This window comes from Tursiops truncatus, chromosome 2, assembly GCF_011762595.2.
Source record: "Tursiops truncatus isolate mTurTru1 chromosome 2, mTurTru1.mat.Y, whole genome shotgun sequence".
Lineage (NCBI taxonomy): Eukaryota > Metazoa > Chordata > Mammalia > Artiodactyla > Delphinidae > Tursiops > Tursiops truncatus.
Window position 1 is genome coordinate 113,853,766 of NC_047035.1, and position 5,834 is coordinate 113,859,599.

A 5,834-nucleotide genomic window follows, 5' to 3' on the forward strand; every position below is an offset into this window, starting at 1 on the left:
ACAGGATACATGACTTCCACATCATTACAGAAAAAGAAGCTGGATCATTCTGGAAAAATAAAAGTTACAGGAGGAAGTAACATGAATATATAATTAACCAAAAATACAAAGAATAAGAGGGTAGAAATAAGTCCAATCTATCTAAACTATCACCCTATATGTAAATAGGTTAGATCCCCCCAATAAAAAACGAAGACTCTCAAATTGAGCAAAGAACAGTCTAAATGTTGTTGATAAGAGGCATTTTAAGTGAAACCAAAATGATGACACTAAAAGAATGGTCTGAGATGTACCAGAAAAATGCAAACAAAAAAGAGAGCAAGGAAGGCATTGATTAACATGTGAAAAAACCCAAGACACACAGAAGTTAAATGGAACAAAGAAGAATATTTTTAATGATAAAAGGTACAATTCACAAAGAAGAGAGACATCATAAACCATTAGACACCTAACAAATATATATATATATATATATATATATATATATAAAGCAAAAACCAGAAGAAATATAAGGGAAAAGAAAAAATTATAATCATAGTGAGACATTTAACATTTCTCTGAGAATATTTTATCAAGTGCAGAGAAAATAAGAATAGGGACATCTTGAATGATATCATTAATAACTTAATTATAATAGGTTTAGAATCTTATATCCCCCAGAAATACATTTAAAATTTTGTGTCTCATAAGTTGTTATTAAATGTCCACAGGACATTTAGAAAAACTGGCAAAAAGGTAAACATTACTTTTTTGAATTCTTATAGGACATGTTCTTTGACCATAATGTATCAAAATTAAGGGGAAGAAACAAATCTAAACATGTAGATATACTTTTAAAATTCTAAGTACTTCTTGGGCCAACTATAAAAACAAATACTCCTAGAAGTATATCAGAAGATTAATATATCCTGTCCAAACATATTTTACTACAGGAATGCAAAACTAGTTAAACAATGTGAAACATATTAAGGCAATGTTTATGTTAAATAGGTTAAAAAGAAAGACCATATGGTCTTTGATACAGCTATTCTAAATTAGAAATCTTGATGAAATAGAAATAGAATGAAACTTTTTTAACATGAAAATGAATGTACATATGAAACAAAAAGCAATAGAGTTCATTCCACTAAAGTCAAGAGTAAGATAAGCATGCCCACTATCCTTAATAAAACTGTCTAATCAGGGCTTCCCTGGTGGCGCAGTGGTTAAGAATCCGCCTGCCAATGCAGGGGACATGGTTTTGGGCCCTGGTCCGGGAAGATCCCACATGCTGCGGAGCAACTAAGCCCGTGTGCCACAACTACTGAGCCTACACTCTAGAGCCTGCGAGCCACAACTACGACTAGAGACCATGCTCTGCAGCAAGAGAAGCCACCGCAATGAGAAGCCCACGCACCGCAACGAAGAGTGGCCCCCACTCACTACAACTAGAGAGAGCCTGTATGCAGCAACGAAGATGCAACGAAGACCCAACGCAACCAAAATAAATAAATAAATAAATTTATTTTTTTTAAAAAGTGAGTTAATGTATGTAAAACACCTAGCACAGTTCCTAGTAGATAAGGTTATATAAATAAGCTATAACAATAAAATATTGATTTTATAGATTCCTAGAGGTGAAATTACCAAGACAAAAGATACATTTTTAAGATTCTTCACTTAAAAAAAGATTCTCGATATATGTATCTAATTTTTTTAACTCTTTGTTAAAGTACAGCATAAATATAGAACTCTGGTAATCAGTGCCCAGATCAAGAAATAGAACATCTCCAACACCCCAAAAGTCCCTTGCATGTCCCCTCCTAGTCCTTAGTCATTTTCCTCCCAAGGGTATTTCTGACTTCTGACAACACTGATTTGCCAGGTTTGCCCTTCATTTGAGTGGAATCATACATATGTACTCTTTTGTGTCTGGCTTCTTTTGCTCAGCATTACGTTTATGAGATTTATCCATGTTTCATGTGCTTGTAGATTACTCATATTGCTGTGTAGTATTTCCTTGTATGAATGTACCACAATTTTCCATTCTTCTGCTGCTGGGCAACTGGGTAGTTCCCAGTTTGGGGCTATTATAAAAAGTGTTGCTGGGAGCACTATACATGTCTTTTGGTGGACATAAGGACACTTTGCTTTTGTGTACCTACGTACATTGAAAAGGGCATGTGTTTATTCAGCTCCAGCAGATACTGTCAAGTAGTTTTTCAATGTGATTCTACCAATTTACACTACCAAAAGAAGCGTATGAGAGTTCCAGTTGCTCCACATACTTACCAATACTTTTTCATTGGAGCCATTCTGATGGAAGTGTAGAGATATTGCATTGTGGTTTTAATTTGCATTTCCCTGATGACTAATGAAATTGAGCACCTTTTTATATGTTTATTGCCCATTTTGATGTCTCGCAAAGCATTAATTAAGGACTTCGCTCATTCTCCTAGTAGGTTGTTTTCTTTCCTATTGATTTGTAAGAGTTCTTAATATATTCTTGCTACAAGCCCTTTGTTAGATATAAACGTTGCAATATCTTACCCCACTCTGTGGATTGTCTTTTTACTCTCTCAATGGTATCTTCCGGTGAACAGAAGTTCTTAAGTTCAGCATAATTCAATTTATCAAAATTTTCCTTGTGGTTAATGCTTTTTCATGTCCTGTTTAAATAAGGCTTTGATAGCTAGCCTTTCTTCCTTCCTTCCTTCCTTCCTTCCTTCCTTCCTTCCTTTCTTGACTGTGTTGGGTCTTAGTTGTGGCATGTGGACTCTTCGTTGCAGTGCATGGGCTTCTCTCTAGTTGTGGCATGCAGGTTTTCTCTCTCTGGTTGTGGTGCACAGGCTCCAGAGCACGTGGGCTCTGTAGTTTGCAGCACGTGGGCTCTCTCATTGAGGCATCGGGGCTCAGTAGTTGTGGCGTGCAGGCTTAGTTGCCCCACAGCATGGGGGATCTTAGTTCCCCAACCAGGGATCTAACCCGCGTCCCCTGCATTGGAAGGCAGATTCTTTACCACTGGACTGCCAGGGAAGTCCCTTGTGTCCTGTTTAAAAAAAGAAAACTTCTTGGTCTACTTTAAGATCACAAAGATGTTACATTACGTTTTTTCTAACCAAAATTGCTTTTTTTTTCAGTACCATAAAATTATTTTAATACCTTTTTCTCTATGACTGAGTATACAAAGATAATGGAAGTAATGTATTTTTCTGCTATCAAGATGGGTAGAATATATCAAAATCCACATATTGAATTTTCTTTAAATAGTCCTCCAAAGCATCCTGAAGAAAGGCAGGAAGTTTTCACTTTGACTTTGTGGAAGGACCTAGCATGCTTTAAGTACAAATATGCCCGGCTAGTAATGACGTATATTATGTCTCTCACATTCTTATCATTGGTTCTTCTGTAGAAAACCCTCTTGTGAAACACCATGTGCTGTATTTGTCAAACACACAAATATCTGAGGGAAGGAACACCGTTTTTCGGCCACTATGATAGGACATTGCTCTTATGTATATGACAATTCCTTGTGCTTTTCCAGGGTGACTTGTGGCATGACCTGCACCAAGATCCTTTATACCCAGTACTTCTAGTCTTAAATAAGGAAGAGAGCTCTGTGTGTTTTCTGTATAACTGTACAGTTTCTGTGTATTATGATATGCAGTGTCATCCAAACTTTTTTCTCCTTCATCAATGATTTTGAGAAGCCATTTTTTGGTCAGATTATGTCTTTTGACAGCAGCTTCCCATCGACTTTTTCTTCTCAGTCCCTCACGTGGGGCCCTGGCTTTCCATCTTCCTGGGGCTCTGTGAAGTCAGTCGGGGGCCCCTGCTCTGCTGGTGTGCAGACCTGCTGCAGTTCAATAGCCACGGGCTGATGGGGCGGATTATCACAGTTTATTTAGTCCACAGTTTTTTTTTCAAAACTGCATTCACATCAGTCCAATTGTTTTCTCAGAGGCCGAGTCTTTAATCAGCCTGAGCCAGTTCCACATCGAAGGCCCTCAATGCAAGAGCAGAGCTTTGGGATTCTGCAGGGAGCAGCAGGGAACATAAATAGCCATCATGATATTGTTTCTGCAGCATCTCCACACAGTATCATTCTGTGCTCAAAGCACTCGGTCCACTGTCCATGGCCATGCTTCCCCTGGGGCACCGCCGGCCTGGAAGCGGAGGTGGTGGCACAGACTGGGGACCCCAAATTGCTTTTTAAAGTAGGTGAATCACAATATACACAGCCATAAGATGTGAATAAATGCTTGTTTTGTCATATGCATCCCAGGCCCTAGCAAGTTCCAAGCTGGCCTGAACATCTGCCTTTTTGGTAGTGCTGAAATAGGCCTCGAAATAGGCCTGGGAGTTGAATGGTGCCTGACCTATTCCTTTAATAGCCAGAGGGTTGCATCATTTGCCAAATCAGACACTGTTCACAAAATGACCTCCTTACATCAGTATCATCTCTTTGGTAATGTGCTTGTTTAGTGCTGCTACTAGAGGGGTGAGGGGTGACGCATCCTTTCCATTAACACGAGTATTTCATCTATCTCACAGTGGGCTGTGTCAAGGCCATGCTCGAGCAATCTTGGAAAGACAGTTAAAACATAATAATAATAGATAGTATTTAGCAAGCACGTATTAATTGCTCACCATTGATAGTATATTTATCAATAATATCAATATCCATCAATAATAATATTTATTGTGCAGTTATGAAGGCACTGTGCTAAGAGCGTTATGTGTGTTATCTCATTTCATCTTCACATTAATTCTATGAGACAGGAATGATTATTATCCCAGTTTTAGAAATGAGGGAACTGAAGTTCAGTGAGGTTAAGGAAATTTCCCAAAGGAACTTGGCCAGTAAGTGTCGGAACTAAGTAAGTGCTCAACCAGGATGGAAACACAGGCCTGTCTATTCACAGCCTATATTAGCTCTCTAGCCATACACGTGTATCTAACAGATATGCCGTACAAGTCAGTTTGATGCAGCTGCAAAAGTCTTTCTTACAATCATGCCAGTAAGGCTAGAGTATCCCAGCAATTAAAACTTCACAATATAATTGCATAGCATGGCATAAGACTCTTTGTGATCTAGCCCGTACCTCTATACACAACCCTCAATCCTCATCTTTGATTTTGCACCCAGTAGAACCACCCTGCTTCTATTGCCCTGAGAACTTCATGGTGTTCATGGCTTTCTGACTTGAGACATACTATTCTCTTTGTTTCACATTCCCTTCCACTTGTTTATTTGTCAAATTCCTTTAAAATCCAGCTAAGACATTGTCTTTTCCAGTAAACCTTCCCTAATTTCCCGCTGACAGTACTAAACGTTCTGTTCTCTGTATCAACCTCTTCACTTCCACACAGAACCCAACTCTGCTGCATTATCTTGAGGGGTAGCTTTCCGCACGTTGGCTGGTAGCCCCCTGGGGTAGGAATACTGGCATTTTTACAGACCCTGTGTCAGCAGTGGCCTTGGCAGAGGCTGTACCCTTGAATGGCTTCATGGGTAGAGGGTATTGAAGAGGGGGAACCAGAGCAAAAAAGGAAAACAAAGGTGGATGCTGAATGAAGGCCTATGGCTGACAGACTGGTTCTTCCAACTATGAGACACACCTGGGGTCTTCCACTTAAAACTGGGGCAAGAACATGAATTCTTGGCTGCTGAGATATATCTATATACATAAACATATTTGTATTTATATATCTTAGTAGATTAAGATCATATAATCTTAAATTATAACCACAAACTATTGAGTCCTGGAGACATCAGAGTTATCCTTTTTTATTTGCTTTTAGGGAACTATGTCTTATTTATCTTTATGTCCCAGGACCTATCACAAAGCCTG

At 38.8% G+C, this 5,834-nt stretch overlaps 1 protein-coding gene and 1 pseudogene across 1 annotated transcript in view; one reads left to right on the top strand and one right to left on the bottom strand.

Annotated features, from left to right (window-relative positions):
- ARIH1 (ariadne RBR E3 ubiquitin protein ligase 1) overlaps positions 1–5,834 on the top strand; it is a 178,946-nt gene that overhangs the window by 5,916 nt on the left and 167,196 nt on the right. The window lies entirely within an intron of this gene.
- LOC101327960 (NADH dehydrogenase (ubiquinone) complex I, assembly factor 6-like) lies at positions 3,135–4,068 on the bottom strand (annotated as a pseudogene).